The sequence below is a fragment of the Macaca fascicularis genome, chromosome 8 (genome assembly GCF_037993035.2).
Source record: "Macaca fascicularis isolate 582-1 chromosome 8, T2T-MFA8v1.1".
Taxonomy (NCBI): domain Eukaryota; kingdom Metazoa; phylum Chordata; class Mammalia; order Primates; family Cercopithecidae; genus Macaca; species Macaca fascicularis.
In genome coordinates, this window is record NC_088382.1 from 112,501,510 (window position 1) to 112,522,158 (window position 20,649).

General features: G+C 42.8%; 1 long non-coding RNA gene across 6 annotated transcripts in view; it reads left to right on the forward strand.

The window, feature by feature from the left end:
* The window catches only part of LOC102127192 (uncharacterized), a 122,645-nt gene that overhangs the window by 18,594 nt on the left and 83,402 nt on the right, over nucleotides 1-20,649 (forward strand). For 3 of the 6 annotated variants that reach the window (XR_010577431.1, XR_010577429.1, XR_010577430.1), the window contains exon 4: nucleotides 3,734-3,896. This is a non-coding gene — a long non-coding RNA (uncharacterized lncRNA). Of the gene's footprint in view, nucleotides 1-3,733; nucleotides 15,117-20,649 lie in introns of those variants that run through there. The other 3 variants (XR_006700481.3, XR_012416576.1, XR_012416577.1) reach the window with 2 other exon arrangements.

A 20,649-nucleotide genomic window follows, 5' to 3' on the forward strand; every position in this document is an offset into this window, starting at 1 on the left:
AAACTCCTGACCTCGTGATCCACCCGCCTCGGCCTCCCAAAGTGCTGGGATTACAGGCATGAGCCACTGCGCCCGGCAAAATTAGGATACTTTTTAATCAGTGTTGGCCATTTTATTGATTTCTCCTCCTCCCGAGGGAAATCAGCAGCCTACAATAGAAAAAAAAAAATGTCTATGGCTGGGCGCAGTGGCTCACACCTGTAATCCAAGCACTTTGGGAGGCCAAGGTGTGTGGATCACTTGAGGCCAGGAGTTCAAGACCAGCCCGGCCAACATGGTGAAACCCTGTCTCTACTTTACAAATACAAAAATTGCCAGGCATGGTGGCTCATGCCTGTAAATCCCAGCACTTTGGGAGGCCAAGGCAGTTGAATCACCTGAGGTCAGTAGTTCAAGATCAGCCTGGCCAACATGATGAAACCCCGTCTCTACAAAATACAAAAAAATTAGCTGGGCATGGTGGTGTGTGTCTGTAGTCCCAGCTTCTCGGGAGGCTGAGGCAGGAGAATCACTTGAACCTGGGAACAGAGGTTGCAGTGAACCGAGATCGTGCCACTGAACTCCATCCTGGGTGACAGAGTGAGACTCCATCTCAAAAAAAAAAGAAGAAAAAAATGCCCGTGTTAACTGGGCACGATGGCTGATGCCTGTAATCTTAGCACTTTGAGAGGTCGAGGCAGATGGATAGCTTGAGCTCAGGAGTTCAAGACCAGCTTGGGCAGCATGATGAAACCCTGTCTCTACCAAGAATACAAAAATTAGCTGGGCGTGGTGCGGTATGCCTGTGGTCCCAGCTACTTGGGAGGCTGAGGTGGGAGGATCACTTAAGCCTAGGAGATCAAGGCTGCAATGAGCTATAATCGTGCCATTGTACTCCAGCCTGGGTGACATAGTGAGACCCTGTCTCAAAAAAAAAAAAAAAAAAAAAATCCTGTGTCTAATTTGAGAGAAATTTATAAATTTTAAGTTTTTAGTCAGGAAAGTGGAAATGAACTGTCATAAAATGGGATGTTTTATATTTACTTTTGTTCCTAGTTACTAAGACAAGAATGCTATTCAAAGAAAGTGAATGAATAGAAAATGGGAGACACTATAATAGTATAACATCAAGAATGCTTAAAAAACAGTCTCAGAATTGTTCTTTGTACACAAAAACAATGGTGCTTAACAATATATTGGTTCCTAAATCAAATTTCCAGCTGCCAGCAGCCACCCTTGAGTAGGAAGTGATTTAGTGCGAGCAAGTTGGTTGCAGCATGCCTCCTGCTTCCCAGGCACCGAACCCACTGGCAGCAGAGCTACAGGACTGTTGAGCACTTGGATCCAATATCCTACTGCTCAAAGTGCTGTAAAACCATGAACTAAACCTTTTAATTGTTAGAGGACAATGGTCAGTAAAGCAAAATCAATATTCTTCCAGATGGCATTACTTGGGGACTCCACTGCTGCTTGCTTCTGCCCTCTGGTTGCTTAGATCTTGGGGAGCCTCGTTAGATGGGTCAAAGCTTGCATGATCTGACAGCCTCAGTGAGCAGGCCAGAATTGCAGGGGAGAATATGGGACAACAAATTCTACAGTGATGGTCTTACTATTAGGTGAGAAGCCCTTGGGAAATCTACTTCATGCTCTGTCATTTTTGCCATTTTGGGTAACTGCCAAACCTGCTTATTTGAAGTTCATCCATATTCTTCTTCATCCCAAGCACCCAGAATACCAAATCAAAATGTGAGGAAAGCAGGAAGGTACTAGAATGTGGGGGCAAATATGGGGGCCTTCAAAGCTCATAGAATTAAGCAAATCAACAATAAAAAATACAACTAGAATTTCAGCTTTATCATAATGGCCATGAAAATGGGAGAATAGCCTTTGTGTTTTTCCTAGATGCATTCTAAATTGTACTGTTAAAGAAACTTCTGAACTTTTACATACAAGGTTTTAGTTGGTCATTGTGCTCATAAAAATGCTTTTAGAAAACAAGTGAAACTTAGGAGTGCTAATTTAGTAAAATGGCTGTCAAGATCTGGCAGACCGCCGGATGTCATGGCTCATGCCTGTAATCCCAGCTTTTTGGGAGGCCAAGGATTGCTTGCTTAAGCCCAGGAGTTCAAGACCAGCTTGGATGACATAGTGAGACCTCTATCTCCACAAAATATAAAAAATTAGCTGGGCATGTTGGCACGCATCTATAGTCCCAGCTACTTGGGAGGCTGAAGTAGGAGGATCAGTCGAGCCCAGGAGGTTGAGATTGCAGTGAGTTGTGATCACACCACTGCACTCCAGCCTGGGTGACAGAGTGAGACCCCTCTTTAAAAAAAAAATAATAATAATAATAATCTGGTAGACTGAGTTAGATTATTAGGATTTCTAAAGATATATTTGAAATCAAATGATAAAATCCTATGAGTTGCTCAATATTTTACATTTTAATAAGACTGGAGATTTTTCAAATTATGAAATATTTTCTTCATGTCTGTGATATTTTCACTCAGCCTTAAAATCAGTACAGAAGAACTCCAGTCCAAATTAAAATCATTGGATAACCTTAAACTTTCCCAGCTTGTTTCCTGATAACCTATTGTCTATGCTTTAAAAATCAGTATAAGCATAATTTTCCTCTATGGAAATTTTAATGAATTTTTCCTGTAGGTAAAGTTTTTTTTGCCTTCCTTGATGCCCAAATTCTGTCTGTCCTAACTCAATGGATTCAATATTTATTGAATTGCCCAGCATGGGTAAACCAATTACAAAAATGAAGACATGGGTATTGCTATGGTTTGAATGTCCTCTTCAAAACTCATGCTGAAACTTAAGTATTGAGAGGTAGGGACTTTAAGAGGATTAATAAATTCATTGATTAACGGATTAATGGCTTCATGGATTAATAGGTTATAATGGGAGAGAAACTAATGGTTTTATAACAAGAGGAAAAGAGACCTAGCTAGCATGTGAGCACACTCACCCCCTTCACCATGTGATGCCCTGCACCACCTCAGGATACTGCAGAGTCCCCACCACCATGAAGAAGACTCTCACCAGATTCGGCCCCTCAACCATAGACTTCCCAGCCTCCACAACTGTGAGAACTGAATTTCATTTCTTAAAAATTATCCAGTTTCAGGCCAGGGGTGGTGGGTCACTCCTATAATCCCAATACTTTGGGAGGCTAAGGCAGGAGGATTGCCTGAGGCCAGAAAGAGTTAGAAACCAGCCTAATCAACATAGTGCGACTCTGTCTCTACAAAACAAAAATTAAAATTTTTTTTAATTTTTAAAAATGTTAAAGTAGCTTGGATGTGGCGGTGTGCACGTATGGTCCCAGCTACTCAGGAGACAGGCAGAAGATTACTTGAGCCCAGGAGTTTGAGGCTGCAGTGAGCTGTGATTGTACCACTGCACTCCAGCCTGGGTGACAGAGCAAGACCCTATCTCTAAATAAATAAATAAGTAACCAACCCAATTTCAGATATTCTGTTATAAACAACAAAAAATAGACTAAGATATCTAAAAATATAACTGTTAGATACTGTGGCAGGCAGCCTCTAACATAGTCCCCAGTGATCCCGCCTTTTGGTGTATAATCTTGTCTCCTTGAGTATGGGCTAGACTTACTGACTTGTTTCTAATGAATAAAATTTGGCAAAGGTCATGGGATGTCACTTTTGGGATTAGGTTATAAAACAACTAGGGCTTTTCCTCGAGCATCTTCTCTCTCTCTGTCTCTCCCTTTCTGAAGGAAGCCAGCTGCCATATTGTGAGTACCCTCTGGAAGGGCCTTTATGGCAAGGAACTGATGTTTCCAGCCAGCAGCCAGCAAGAACCGTAGGCCTTGTGAATGAGCTTGGAAGCAGATCCTCCCACACTCAAGCCTTGATATGACAACAGCCTGAGACCCAGAGGTCAGTAAATTGTCAAGTTTGTATATCTAGCAAATAGCAGAGCCAAAATTCCTGTTTCTCAAACTCAAGATTTCCTCATCTGGAAAATGTGATAGTTGTTCCACATAGCCAGAGCTAAGTGTTATTTAGCTATAAGAGTCTAATGAATCTAGGTCCCAAACTAAGTTCATCATTGTCCCCTCCTTCTCTCTACACTGATCCTCTTCTTTCAGGCTCCCTGCCCATGTTTTTTTTCTTTGTTTCTTTTTTTTCCCCTGCCCATGTTCTTGATTAACTCTCTAATCAGCCAGGCTCAAAATTTTGAAAATTTTAACACCCTCTTTTTTTCTACTTTTTCATATATAAAATGAGTTCTGTATGGTTTTATCTTGAAATTATCTTTTTCTTCTTCTCCCTAGTTCAAGCTTCTACCATATCATGTGTGGATAGTTGCAAAACCTACAGTGTCCAGTTTTTCCTGACCCAATCCACTTTGTTGGATACTTCTCATACTAATCTTCTTTAAATGTTGTTTTCATCAATTCCTCCAAAAACCATAACGAGCCCCTGTTTCTTATAAATTATGTCCCACTCCTCTCCTGGTTTAGCTCTCCAAAAGCCAGTACCACCCTTGGGAGCCAGCCTTCTAATCCCCAACACAAACCTTCTGCGTCAGTCTATCTGGCTTGCTTTTGGGCCCTTGAGTTATCCATGCTAGTGTCTGCCTCTGAGACTTTGTATCGTCTTTGGATTGTTATTTTATTGTTTACCCAAATTCTGCTATCCATAACATCCCAGCTAAATCCAACATCCTGCTCAGATCCCAAGAGGCTTCACTATTGCTAAACTTGACATCCCAGGTCTTTCTAGGCCCTTAGGGGCTACTATTCTCCATTAAATTTCCCTATCCCCTTTCCATACAAGTACCTAAAATGTAAGTGTCCCCACTCATCCGTCTTATCCTGTATACTGGTCCCAGACCCCCTTGTGCCTACCCAAACTCATTCCCCCACTGCCTCTTTCCTCCTCACACCTTTCTGCTGTACTCTCCGGAACCCCCATTTTATAGAAAGCAAACCATCCTACATCCCCAGCCTGTCTCCCACTCCTTGCCTTAACTGAAACTTGGCTATCTTACGAGAACATAGCTTCCCCTGCTACTGTCTTGAATTGAGGGGTGCTTACTTTACCAGTCCTCATATATTGTGGGGTTGGGAGCAGGGTTGGCCTTCTCCCAGCTTCACAATGCTACTGCCACACCATTGCTCTGAAAATAAATAAGAGATTAAGCCAGCTGGCATGCCCGCCCCCCATCCGTCCATGCCTGTATCATCTAACACCTTCCTGACACTCCTACAATGACTTTTTTTAAAAGGCACCTGGTTTATAATCTTTCTCTCCTAAAGATCTTAAATTACAGCTTTAAAACAGTATTTTTTATTATTCTTTCTCCTTAAAAATATACTATTGTAGGCCCTGCAGGATGACTCATACCTGTAATCCCAGTGTACTGGGGGGCTGAGGCAGGAGATTACTTGAGGCTAGGAGTTTGAGACTAGCCTAGACAACATAGCAAGACCCCATATCTACAAAATATAAATACTAAAAAAATTAGCCATGCATGATGGCATATGCCTGCAGTCTCAGCTACAAAAAGAGGCTGAGCAGGGAGGATTGCTTGAGCCCAGTTCGAGGCTGTAGTGAGTTACGATTGCACTTGTAAGTAAGTAAGTAATCGTACAATTGCAATTGTACGATTCAGCTTGGACAACAGAGTGAAACTGTATCCTTAAAAAAAAAGTACTATAATAAAAATCCCTCTATAATCTTATCTATCCACACCCTACTCCAGTGATGACCACCATGCACAGCTTGGTGTGCATGCTTCTGAATCTACTTTAGAGGTCTCGAATCTACTTTGGAGGTCATTGTCTTTGTGGATTACCTTTAGAGCACCCTACCCTTCCTGCACTTTTATCTGCTCAACTCCAGGGACCGTCACCTGCCCCCAACTATTCTGTATTAGAGGGCTTAAACTCCAACCTTCCTCCCTCTAACTACAATCTCCTTTCCCTTCTAGTTGCCTCATGCTGTCCCTGTACCTGATTTTGAGGTATAATCACCCAATCCTCTCTTTTTAATTGAGCTGAAATTCACATAATATACAATGAACCGTTTTTAAAGTATTCACTTCAGTGGCATTTAGTGCATTTCAAGTGCTGTGTGAGTACTACCCAGTCTACAGATTCAATGCAATCCCTATGAAAATCCTTTTTTTTTTTTTTTTTTTCAGAAATAGAAAAACCTATCCTAAAATTTATATGAAATCTCAAGGGACCCTGAATAGCCAAAACAACTGATGTAGAACAAAGTTGGAGGGGTTCACACTTTCTGATTTCAAAACTTACTACAAATCTATAGTAGTCAAAACAGTATGGTACTGGTGTAAGGACATATAGACCAACGGAATAGAATAGAGAGCCCAGAAATAAACCCTCACATATATGGTCAATTAATTTTCAAGAAGGATGCCAAGACCATTCAATGGGAAAAGGACAATCTTTGTAACAAATGGTGCTGGGAAAACTGCATATCCATATGCAAAAGAATGAAGTTGGATTCTTACCTTACATCATTTATAAAAATTAACTCAAAGTGGATCAAAGATTTAAAGGTAAGACCCACTCTTAGAAGAAAATACAGGAGAAAATATGACATTGGATTTGGCATATTTATTGGATATGATACCAAACACAAAAGTAACAAAAGAAAAAAACCAACAGTGGACCCCATGAAAACTAAAAACGTTCGTGCATCAAAAGACACTATCAACAGGGTAAAAAGGCAACCTACAGAATGGGAGAAAATAATCTTCAGATCATATGTCTGATATGGGATATGTTTGGGATATTTCCAGAGTATATAAATTGCTTTTTAAAACAAAAATATACTATTTTTGTGAGGTAAAAGATAATTAAAATTTAGAGGTTTACTTTCTCTCTCTATATATATATGTATTTGTATGTGTGTCTGTATGTATACAAATAGACCCCAACTTATGATGGTTTGACTTACAATTTTTCATCTTTATGATGGGTTTATCAGGGTAGTAAATGCATTTTCGACTTACACTATTTTCCGTTTACGGTGGGTTTATTGGTATGTAATCTCATCGTAAGTGGAGCATCATTTGATTTTATAGAATATATATGTTGAGGAAGACATATATAAGTTAGTATTATAAGCTTTATGAGATTAGGGGCCACATCTGGCATATGTAACATTTTTTCCCACAGTGCCTTGTAACAAGATCTTGACCCACAGTTAGTTTTCAATATTTTTTTTAATTAAATGAATGAATGACAGTGAAAGAATATTCTATTTAATCCCTACATTACCACCAGCATTATTTTTCTTAAAATTCAGATGTTTGTTCTGTTCCTTGTTTAGAAATCTTGTGTGACCTCACAGTGCCTTCAGAATCTGGTGTGAACTCCTTAGATGGTGGGCAGACCTTCCCTCCATCTGTTCTCACCCTCAGCCCCCACATGGTACACTGGAAAAGTGGCTTCAGCCTTCATGTGCCTTGGTCAAATAGGGACAATAGACACTACCTCAAGAATTGTTGAAAGGATTAAATGAGGCCGGGCGTAGTAGTTCATGCCTGTAATCTCAGCTCTTTGGGAGGCAGAGGCGGGCGGATCAGTTGAGCTCAGGAGTTTGAGACCAGCCTGGCCAACATGGTGAAACCCGATGTCAACTAAAAATACATAAGTTACCCGGGTGTGGTGGCATGTGCTTGTAATCTCAGCTACTTGGTAGGCTGTGGCAGGAGAATCGCGTGAACCCGGGAGGTGGTAGTTGGAAGTTGCAGTGACCCAAGATGGCACCACTGCTTTCCAGCCTGGGTGACAGAGTGAGACTTAGTCTCAAAAACAAAAAAAAAAAGAAGAAGAAGAAGCCGGGCATGGTGGCTTACGCCTGTAATCCCAGCACTTTGGGAGGCTAAGTCGGGCAGATCACCTGAGGTCAGGAGTTCAAGACCAGCCTGACCAACATGTTGAAACCCCACCTCTACTAAAAATACAAAAAATTAGCTGAGCATGGTGGTGGGCACCTGTAGTTCCAGCTACTCAGGAGGCTGAGGCAGGAGAATCACTTGAACCTGGAAGGCGAAGGTTGCGGTGAGCCGAGATCGCGCCACTGTACTCCAGCCTGAACAGTAAGAGTGAAACTCCATCTCAAAAAAAAAAAAAAAAAAAGATTAAATGAGGTGTCACCTGAAAATGTCCAGCATATAGTTGTGATGAGTCAATTAATATGTTTCCTTTTCACCCTCCTGCATGCTGCTCTTCAGTGCACTGTTCACCCTTTCAGAGTGTACATGTAATTTTACTTCTCCATATTTTGTTCATGCTTTCCCCACTGCTTTATGTGTGTCTTCCCCATCTTCCACCTCTCTATAAAAATTAAATGAATGCTTCAAGACGAGTCTCAAATTGCACTTAGTAAAAGCTTTCTGACTCCCCCAGGAGGACTTAATTCTTTTTTTATGCTTTCATGTAATTTTATAAGACAATTTCTAAGAAACTTTCATAGACTGTCTTATATTACAGTTATCTGTGGACATAACTTGTGGACATATGTGTGTATCTTAAGAGCCCAACATAATATTAATTAAACTGAGTTGATTTTGTTGACCAGGAAATTTGGATCTTAAATCTCATAACTGAAATACATCATGAAATCATCCAAAGCACACTCTCTCTATAAATAGTTCCTCTCTTTATGTGATAACACCCAGCCTGGCAACATAGCACCCTTGCCACCCACAGCTCTCTGGAAGATACAGCTGTACAAGATAACATGAGGTAATGTGACTTCTAGGGATGGGTGGTGGTGGGGAAGCCCATCACTGCTTAGACCAGCATCGAACACGCCTGACCCAGGTGGAGCTAGTTATTTGCTCAGAAATGACTTGTATGGTGCAGGTTTCCTCAGAAGAGCCAGGCTAGTTCATGTGTGTATTGCCAATTGATTGTGAGTACTGGAGCTCAGTGGTCTTCCTGGTCTAGATCCAGGAAGAGCAGCCATGTTGTGCCTCACACAGGATAAAGGAGCCGAGGAAGACAGACAGAATGTGGGAGAGGCTGGAGTTGGCTCAGAAGCAAATACAAGGGGAACACAGAGGGACAAGCCACCCTGTCCCTGAGAATTCCCCAGTTCTCTGACCAATTTGTATGAAATCTGGCAACTCTTTGTGTTCCATCCTTCGATACTGTGAGGTCTCTCTATACACTCAGTAAATGCTCCTTTTTACCTCAGTGGACTAATGCTTTTTAGAGTCACATGCATGCTGACTTCAACAAAGCAAATTGTTTACCTGAATCAACTCTGTCCTGTACCATGTCCAGTCACTTGAATTTATATTTCATTTTTGACTCTCCATATGCTAATTATGACTTTGGGCAAATCTTTTGTTTGCTCTGTGTATTTGTCCATTTTCCAGTTGCTATAAAGATACCATTGAGACTGGGTAATTTATAAACAAAAGATGTTTAATTGACTCACAGTTCCACATGGCTGGAGAGGCCTCAGGAAACTTATAATCATCTTGGAAGGAAAAGGGAAAGCAGGGCACATCTTACATGGCAGCAGGCAAGAGGAAGAGAAAGGGGTAAGTGCCAGACACTTACCAAACAAGTCAATCTCATGAGAATTCGCTATCACGAGAAAAGCATGGGGAACTGCCCTCATGATCCAATCACCTCCCACGAGGACCCTCCCTTGACATGTGGGGATTACAATTTGGATTACAATTCAAGATGAGATTTGGGTGGGGACACAGAGCCAAACCGTATCACTCTGTGTCTCAGTTTCTTTAGTAGGTAAAATGCAATAATTTCATATGATGCTTTATCACTTTTCATACATCATCTCGTGAATTTTTAAAAAGTTCTTACGATATAGGCTAATAATTTTTTCCCATGTTTTACGAACAAAGGAACTTTCCCAAGGTCTCGCAATTAAGTCCTAGTGAAATGGGACTCAAACACCAGTCTCTGACTTCTGTCTACTCAGGTGGTCATCAACTCTACCTCAGAGAATATAAATTTTTTTTTTAATGGTAAGTCTTTGCAGATTGATTAAGATCCCCTTCTTGAGAATTTTTGGTGAAAGACTTTGAAGTCATCAGAGGTAACAGAGACTTCATATTATATTTGTATGAGTCCTGTTTTAAAATATATTGATAATGTGGCTGGGTGCAGTGGCTCACACCTGTAATCTAGCACTTTGGGAGGCCGAGGTGGGCAGATCACCTGGGGTCAGGAGTTCAAGACCAGCCTGGCCAACATGGCGAAACCCCATCTCTACTAAAAATACAAAAATTAGCCAGGTGTGGTGGCACATGCCTGTAATTCCAGCTACTTGGGAGGCTGAGGCAGGAGAATCGCTTGAACCTGGGAGGCGGAGGTTGCAGTGAGCCGAGATTGTGCCATTGCACTCCAGCCTGGGCAACAAAGTGAGACTCCACCTCAAAATAAATTAGATAGATAGATAGATAGATAGATAGATAGATAGATAGATAGATAATGAATTCAATGATAGGACCATTAGAGTGGAGATCTGTAGTTATAATAAAGTATTTCTAAAAATATGCATAATACTTGCCTGTGTCATGGGCTTCATGAAGAATTCCGGTTACTATCTGAAAGTTTAATTGTAAGGTTTGGGGCTCAAGATCTTATTTATCCTCATGGGCGGTACCTGGTACTTCCCCACTGTAAAGTATGCTAGCTCAGGTCACAAGGAACTTTGAGTGCTAGGATAGTACCACATGGTCCAGTTCCCCAAAACTTCTTCCCAGTGTCTCCACAGCTACTCACACAGCCCGAGCAGGTCTCACCACTGGTAGCTCTCTTCCCCTACTTCCTCCAGGCCAGGGGTCGGCCTGATTCTGCTTAGAGCCTGCATGCAGCTCCCTCAGAGCCTTGGGGTGGCTGATCTTTGCTGCTCCCCAGAACCACCTTGCGGAACCTTCCATGCAGAGCCCTGTTGAGTCACCATGCCTTCCTCCACCTGCTGCCACCAGACCACATGACTTCTTTCTCAATTCACTCTGAAAGAGAAAAGTACGTTATGCAAACTAGATGCGAGCACAAGAGCACAACTCCCTTCCTCCCCAACACAGAGAAACACACTGGGGGCTCCTTGTGTAATTTACAGATTAACTAACACATCGTGTTGCAATTGTGCCTATGTGAAAAAGAAATGGAAGGAGGAACCAGGTTTGGAGCTATTCACTGCTGCAAGGGCTCACCCTTAGTCTGACCTGTGCGGTAAGACTGAGAGAAGCACCAAGGGTATGGCTGGAAAAAATAACATTAAAACTATTTTACTATAATGATGATAGCTACCATTGTAGTGACATGTAATAATATTAGTAACGTTGAAATCTTTACTATATGCCATACTGTGTGTTAAATCTCTTATGTATATCGTATATATAATACATGTAAAGCCTTGTTGTTGTTGTTTTTGAGACAGAGTCTCACTCTGTCACCCGGGCTGGAGTGCAGTGGCATGATTTCAGCTCGCTGCAACCCCTGCCTCCCAGGTTCAAGCAATTTTCCTGCCTCACCACCACTTTTTTTGTATTTTAGTAGAGATGGGGTTTCAACATGTTGCCCAGGCTGGTCTTGAACTCCTGAGCTCAGGCAATCCGCCTGCCTCAGCCTCCCAAAGTGCTAGGATTACAGACGTGAGCCACCGCACACAGCCCATGTAAAACCTTTAACATGGGTGCCTGGCACAAAGTAAGTGCTCAATAAATAACAGATAATCATAGCATTATTATTTAATTTATCTTCACAATCACCACATTCACAATTATTTGCCAAGCCTTTGCTCTTCAGTCAGTCGTTCCTTCAGGAAATGTTTATAGAGCATGTACTATGTACCCAGCACTATATATATATATATATATATATATATATATATTTTTTTTTTTTTTTTTTTTTTTTTGAGACGGAGTTTTGCTCTTGTTGCCCAGGCTGGAGTGCAATGGCTCAATCTAGGCTCACTGCAACCTCTGCCTCCTGGATTCAAGCAATTCTCCAGTCTCAGCTTCTCAAGTAGATGGGATTACAGGCGCCTGCCACCACGCCTGGCAATTTTTTTGTATTTTTAGTAGAGACGGGGTTTCACCATGTTGGTCAGGCTGGTCTTGAACTCCTGATCACAGGTGATCCGCCTGCCTCGGCCTCCCGAAGTGCTGGGATTACAGGCGTGAGCCACTCTGCCCAGCCTTCCCAGCACTATATTAGGCCCTGGGGATACTGAGAAGAGTGAATGCCCTTTCAGATGTGGGTTCCAATCTGGTTTAACCACTATCTTTCTGGGTAACTTTGAGCATGCTTCTTAAGCTTTCTGAGCCTGAGTTTATTCAACTGTTAAATGAGTACAATAATTTCTATGTCATAGGATTGTTGATAGGACTAGAAACAGATGCAAAGGGCTTAGCCTAGTACAGTGTTCATATAAGGAGAAGCTCCTCAGCCAGGCCTGCTGGCTCACTCCTATAATCCCAACACTTTGGGAGGCTGAGGCAGGTGAATCAATTGAACTCGGGAGTTCGAGACCAACCTGGGTAACATGGCAAAACCCCATCTCTACAAAAACTACAAAAATTAGCTGGGTGTGATGGTGCCTGCCTATAGTCCCTGCTACTTAGGAGGAGGAGCCTAAGGTGGGAGGATCTCTTGAGCCTGGGAGGTGGAGGTTGCAGTGAGCCAAGATCATGCCACTGAACTCCAGCCTGGGCAACAGAACTAGCCCCCGTCTCAAAAAGAAAAAAAAAAAAAAAAAAAAAAGGCATCATTTACTGTAGAACTTGTTGTATATGTATTCCTGAAAAAGAATTCAAAGGGAGACCCTCTTCCCAGGGTCACAGAGTGATCAGCGCCACAGCTTGGACTTGCAGCCTTAGCTTACCTGCCGTCTTCCTACTGCATCAAAGCAGAGATTGCCACATGATTGCCCAGTGTGATTCAAAGTTTGAAGTCTGTATTTCTCTGAAAATTTCGGTGTATCTAGATTCTATATGTCTCTTGGACAGATGAAGAGCTGTTGTACACAGAAGGGAGATTTTAATTGAGGAATCTAACTCAAGAATAAATTCAAGGCCGGGCGTGGGGGCTCGCGCCTGTAATCCCAGCACTTTGGGAGGCCAAGGCGGAAGGATCACCTGAGGTCAGCCTGACCAATGTGGTGAAACCCCGTCTCTACTAAAAATACAAAATGAGCTGGGGATGGTGGTGTGCGCCTGTAGTTCCAGCTGCTCAGGAGGCTGAGGCACAAGAATCGCTTGAACCTGGGAGGTGGAGGTTGCAATGAGTCGAGACCGTGTACTGCACTCCAGCCTGGGCAACAGAGCGAGACTCCATCTCAAAAAAAAAAAAAAAAAGAAAGCAAGAAAGAAAGAAAAGAAAAGAAATTCAGATCCTTTAGAAATCTTCAGACACTTGGCATAACATGAAGTTAAATACAACAGCCCCCGCTTAGTTCCATGATATTTCTGATGAAAAAGAAATAGGAAGCCACAGAGCAAAACAAATATTTTTTAAAATCTCCTGAAGAGACTTTTTTTCTTTGTTGATTACCATCCAGAGACAACATTTGTTTGAAACTTTGAACAGAATCAGTTTGTAAGGATGAAACCCTCATTCTTCCCCGCCAGGACCCAGACTTTCCATAGCTTGTACTCTGAGAATCTTGAAGTCTTCAGATGATTTGCAGTCCCAATGAAGAAGCTAAAATCAAAACTGATTTGGGGAAAAACCATTTACTTTCTGACCTCTTTGTAATCTTCAGATAATTTTTGTATACTTGTTTATTTTCTTAATGTCTCTTGATTATGTTTTTTCCTGTTTTGGTTTCATATATGAAATGTTCCATCTGTGTATTCATTTTCTGGATTTATTCCCTAGAATTTTAAGTAAGAGTGTTTCTCAAACTTTTTTTTACTGCAATCCACAATAAGAAATATATTTTGCATGTTAGCCTAAATACACATATGTTTACATATATATCTGAAACAAGTTTCATGAAATAATACTCTTGCAATGAGGTATGCACTATGGTTTTTAAAAATTCTATTCCACTTTATATATACAAAAGTTGGGACAGAGGTTCAGGAGCAGGGAAGGGATGAATAGGTAGAACACAGGGCACTTTTAGGGCAGTGATAGATGCATGACATTATACATTTATCAAACCCCACAGAACTGTACAACAAAAGAGTAAATCCTAATGTAAACTGTGGACTTCTTATTATTATTTTTTAAGACAGGGTCTCACTCTGTCACCCAGGCTGGAGTGCAGTGGCACGATCTTGGCTCACTGCAACCTCCACCTCCTGGATTCAAGTGATTCTCGTGCCTCAGGCTCCTGAGTAGCTGGGATTACAGGTGCATACTACCATGCCAGGCTAATTTTTGTATTTTTAGTAGAGACAGGGTTTCACCATGTTACCCATGCTGATCTCAAACGCTTGGCTTCAACTGATCTGCCCACCTCGGCCTCCCAAAGTGCTGGGATTATAGGTGTGAGCCACCCACCATGCCTGGCCAAACTATGGACTTTGTTAATGATAGTATAGCAATATTAGTTCATTAATTGTATCGAATATACTTTCTGTGCAATTTTTGTGTTAACCTAAAATTGTTTTAGAGCATATTATAAATATTTTTAAAAGTAAAAACCAAAGTTGGTTTTAGCCTACTCAAATTGACTTTACTATCCATTAATGGCTTGCTCCACGGTTTGAAAACTTGTGGCCTGGTGGGGAGTACCCTGGGTTTCTATTACGTTGGTGCAAAAGTAATTGTGGTTTTACCATTAAATGGCAATTATTTTTGCACCAACCTAATAACTACATCCCAGCCTCTGTCACTCTATAGAGCCTGGCCTTCAGCAAGCCATATAATAATGTCTCTCAGCTTTCTCATCTGAAAAACAGTGTTTGATGAGATGAATGCCAAGGTCCTTTCCAGATCCAAAATATTATACCTGTAAATATAAATTCTCATTTTAAAATGTCTTAGAGTAGAAGTCATGAAGCATGAATGGTAAATTATATGCATGTTATTTAGGCATGTTTTATGTTTTATAGTCATCAAATGGGTACTTTTTATCTTATTTAAAATAAATAAAATGAAAAGTAATGATTCTCCTGCAAAATATATAAATTACATTTCTCTCTGAGTTTCTGATTCAATATTTCTGTGGAAGAAGAAAAATAAAGAGCACATAGGAACGATACAAATGATACTTCCAATTTTGGCACTTGTCTGCCCTACTGCCATGTCCTGATGAGAGTATCCCCGAACTTAATTCTCACTGGTCATTGATGTTTGCTGGGAGCTACTGTGGGCGAGGTCCTATGCTGAGGGTGAGCCTAGTGGTGTCTCACTTCTTGTAGCTTAGGTCAGGAAATGGAAATCAGCTACTGTATCCCAGAACCTTCTTGCCTTCCCAGTCCCAAGGCCATGATGGGGAAGGCAGGTGCTGTGGGAAGACTGCACCTGCCTTCCCAGACTGTAAGGTCTGATTGGGACAGACCTGGGGTAAATCTCAGTGGCGCTTCTCAACAGCTATAGACCCCTAGATAAGTTATCTAACCACCATCCCCACAGTGTTCTCAGATGAAAATGGGGGTAATAACCCATCTTACAGGAGTTTAAAAGGATTAAATAGGGAATGTAGCTATCATCTTGCACCTGGAATTCTGCAAAGCATATGAAGGTGCCCTTGGAACTTCCTTCCCATTTTTCATATTTGCTCTGCCACCTCTCCACCCAGCCCCACTTTCTGCAACCAATTATATTATAAACCCCTCCCAAACACCTAATGCATCCTCCCACTCATGTAATTTGTTTACCTTGTTTTCTATTTATGTATTTTGAGTTGGGGTCTCTGTCACCCAGGCTGGAGTGCAGTTGCATGATCTCAGGTCACTGCAACCTCTGCTTCCTGGGCTCAAGTGATCCTCCCACTTCAGCCTCCTGAGTAGCTGGGACCATAGGCACACGCCATCGTGCTCGGCTAATTTTTTGCATTTTTAGTAGAGATGGGGTTTCTCCATGTTAGCCACGATGGTCTCAATCTCCTGACCTCGTGATCTGCCTGCCTCGGCCTCCCAAAGTGCTGGGATTACAGGTGTGAGCCACTGCGCCCGGCCGGCCTTACTTTATTTTCTAAGAACTGATAACTGTAAGTGAGTTCTGGTACACATCATCTTGTATGCTTCCTCTCCCATCTCAGCATGTCTGTGGAGATAAACCTCATTGACATGGAACCTCAGAGGCCGCTTGCAGAAGGAAGAATATATCACAACAAGATGGCAACACTCTGTAAGAGCTGCAGTTCCAGTCCTCTGGCTTTGTTTCAGTGGGGCTGCTTTTAGGTTGATTGAATAACTAGCAGCAATGATAGCACCTAAATTATTATTTAATGAAAGTCTGTAATTTACTAGGCATGTGCTAACCAGTTTACATAAATTATCTCAAAGCCTCACAATAACCTTGAAAGGCTAGGTTTTCCCTTTCACAGATGAAGAAGTTGAATATTTGATTTGTTTATTCATTAAGGAACAGATTTTTAAATAAAAATACTTTTTAATATTTTTTGTAGCAATGGGGATTCCTTATGTTCCCCAGGCTGGTCTCAAACTCCTGGGCTTAAGCTCTCCTCCCACCTCAGCCACTGAAAATGCTGAGATTACAGGTATGAGCCACCATGCCCAGCTAAGGAACAGATTTTAATGGGTGCTTCTTATGTGCAAAACATGGGATTAGACATTGGGGATAGAAAACTGAATGACACATAGTCCTTGCTCTTAAGAAACATATGGTCTGTTGGGAAATCTGGCAGATCCACAGACAATTACAATCCTGGGGGAAACCCTGGGAAGGGTTAGAAAACACAGAAGATGGGCTGGGTGAGGTGGCTCACACCTGTAATCCTAGCACTTTGGGAGGCCAAGGCAGGCAGATTGCCTGAGCTCAGGAATTCAAAACCACCCTGGGCAACACGGTGAAACCCTGTCTCTATTAAAATACAAAAAATTAGCCAGGCGTGGCAGTGTGCACCTGTAGTCCCAGCTGCTCAGGAGGCTGAGGCAGGAGAATCGCTTGAACCCAGAAGGTGGAGGTTGCAGTGAGCCAAGATCACGCCACTGCACTCCAGCCTGGATGTCAGAGCAAGACTCCGTCTCCAAAAACAAGAAAACACAGAAGATGGCACCTGACCAGACTGAGGTTTGTGTAGGAGGTGAGGATAGAAGCTGTATTAGTATTAGTCCATTCTCACACTACTATGAAGAAATACCTGAGACTGGGTAATTTATAAAGGAAAGAGGTTGAAGTGACTCATGGTTCTGCATTGCTAGGGAGGCCTCAGGAGACTTACAATCATGGTAGAAGGCAAAAGAGAAGCAGGCACCTTCTTCACAGGGCAGCAGGACAGAGGGAGTGCAAGCCAGGGAAATGCCAGACATTTATAAAACCATCAGATCTCGTGAGACTCACTATCACAAGAACAGCATGGGGGAAACTGCCCCTATGATCCAATTACCTCCACCTGGTCTCACCCTTGACACGTAGGGATTATGGGTATTATTGAGATTACAATTCAAGATTAGATTTTGGGTATAGACACAGCCAAACCATATCAGAAGCCTCAGGTCTTTTCTTAAACCTAGTTAATCTGAAGTCTGTCCCCTACCTTCCCCAACCCCAACACCAGATTAACAAACCTAGAGCAATTCCTCCAAATCTCCATAAGTACTTTTCTGCCCTCAGTTAACTAAACTAGTAAATACCAATGCCCAAGGACCATGTGAATCTTAACAGGACCGTCCCAGAGACAACATGTACTGAAGCTGGGAGGACCATATAGTTTATCACAAAAATGAAGACATTTTTGAGACTGAAAGGGGCCCTATTAACAGTTATTCCAGGATAACAGGTATTAACTAGGTGTGTCCTGGCAACCTGAGACACAGGTTTAGGCTAAGTATAACCTAAAGGAAGGCCTGTAATGAAAAGATTCAGACTGAATGCTAACCAGTGGGGAAAACATTGGGGGCAGTAGTTCCTTGATGTCCCTCAATCCTCTCCACTAAGCAGTGACATGGGCTTAAATCTGGGGCCTAGTTTCCCTAAGCTGAGGGAGGCACTGCCTGACAGTGGACTGTAGGGGTGGGGGATGGTTGCTCTAGCAACAATCACAGAGGTCCCTTGGGAATTGTTACCAGGGTGAACTCACCAGCCAGGGGAATACCCCAGAAAGAGCTGCCAGTGGGAGGAGGGCCAGCCTCACTGGTGATTGGAGTCCAGCAGTCCCACTGATTGGGAATGCTAAGCCAAGCCCATGTCGTGCTTCGCTGATGCATGGCTGGGCTGAAGAAAGAGCTCTTTGAATTGCTCATAGAAAAGAGTGGTGCCCAAAAGGCCAGGGCTCAAGAATGAGGCTGCCTCAAGCACAGTGCTTGGCAGGACACCAGGGCTGAAAGGTACAGCGAAGTCCTCCCAGAATCGCTTCTCGGAGCAGGGATTTGCGTCACAGACTGGCCACTGCAAAGACAGATGGGAACTCACAGATTTTGTCTATGTGTTTGTGGTTCACTGCTGATGGACGCATGTCAGAAGGCACCTGAGCCTTGGCCCAGCCTTCATGTGGAGGGAAAACCCAGACCTGTGTGAGCAGCAGGTACCTGAAGCAAGAGAAGCAAGGCTGTGCCTCCAGGGCTTTGTCAGAGGCTCCTTGCTTCCTGGAATCCAATTGCATAACTGGGAGCCAGAGGTCTTGGTGGCTGGATGTGGGTCTAATCCTGGTTCCATGGCCTCCCAACTGAGTGAATGAGATTATGATAAAATATAATTTACTGTGTACCCAGCACTACCCTAAGCACTTTGTGTTTCTTATCTCATTTGCTCTTCACAGAAACTCTTGGTACTATTACTATCCTCAATTTCTAGAGAAGAAAACTGCGGCATAGGATAGAGTTGATTTGCCAAAGTCAGGACGTGCACCTGGCTGTGTGAGGCTAGAAACTGAGCACCGGACCCCCATCCTACACTGCCTGTTTCATGAATTGTAAAAGGGGGGATAAATGTAGCACCTCCTCCCTAGGGTGTTGTGATATTCAACTGGGATAATCCATTTACAGCATGGACATGGTGGCTGCATGCGAAACAATGGGAGCTACTGTCAGTTTGATTAGTTCTGGCCTCTCTGCAGCCTTGCTACTCTCTGTTTCTTCTCAGCAGTCTTCAGACAATTTTCTTTTCTTCTCCTTTTTTTTTTTTTTTTTTTTTTTTTTGAGATGGGAGTCTCATTCTGTCGCCCAGGCTGGAGTGCAGTGGCACAATCCTGGTTCACCGCAACCTCTGCCTCCCCGTTCAAGCAGTTCTCTTGCCTCAGCCTCCTGAGGAGCTGGAATTACAGGTGCATGCCACCATGCCTGGCTAAGTTTTGTACTTTTAGTAAAGACTGGGTTTCACCATGTTGGCCAGGCTGGTCTGAAACTCCTGACCTCAAGTGATCCACCCTCACGGCCTCTCAAAGTGCTGGGATTATAGGCGTGAGCCACCGCGTGCAGCCTATTAAGACAATTTTCTGTTTGAACTTCACAAGACTTTCAGCTTCTTGGGTTAGGGCACATTGTCTATTTGTTGTGTGTGTGTGGAGAACACTGGACAGCAAAGATCAAAACTCTTAGGGGAGAGGGGCAAGAGAGAGAATATGAGTGGGGATTCTCTGCTCCCTTGATAGTATTCCAGGATTCCTTCACTGATTGAAGTTCAAGTTTGGTCCTCTGAGCAAAAATTTAGAGAAGTGCCTTTATGCATTTATTTAACTTTAGAATAAACATCTCTGTAGCAATAACAACAAAGTGAACACTCCTGGTTTTGTTGTTTCTTTTTTTTTTTTTCTTTTGTGGCTCTCATGCACATGGAAAAACAACACAAAACAAAACCAGATGAACTGAAACCATTTCTCTGTCCAAGGCTCCCATATGTAAGAAAAGGAAAGATTTTTCCTTCTTGGGCAGGGTTAGATGGTGTTGGTGGAGGGGAGTTGGGGGGAATGGTTCCACCATCCTGTTCCAAAGCTCCAGTTCCCCTCCAATACCAAAGCTGAGTTACCCAAGAGAAGCCCCAGGGAAATTTGCTCCCTGTATACCAAGGGGATTCATGAATCTCCCCTCAAGGTAAAGATCATCAAGGATGTGCCCAGCCACTCTGTGGAGAGAAGCTGCTACTCACAAAGAACATGCATGGTGGATTTCCAACTTGGAACTTATGTGTGGGGAGGCTCTGGGACTCCTTCCTTTATTCTTTTTCCAGTCCTATTAGTCTCAGAGGCATGTTGTCTGGTCACTGAGGGAGCTGCAGGCCCAAGGACCATATCTGCTTACACTTACCCACAGTGTTTTACTTGCTGTAGCCTGGATGTCAGCATTCCAGGACCACTGAGGGAGGGACAGAGCAGAGAGGGCTGGGTCAAGTGGGCTGCTTCCAGGAACACCCCAGGAGACCTGTGGAGAGCTGGTCTGTACTAGAGTCTGGGCACAGCAGCTCTTCTGAACTGTAGACCCACTCCCTCCCTTTAGTATTGTCCTGGCTGTGTAGGCTTGAGGATTAAAGGCATGAAAAGAGTTCACAAGCCAGTGGCTTAAGACTTCTCTTGATGTTCCCAGACAGCTCTG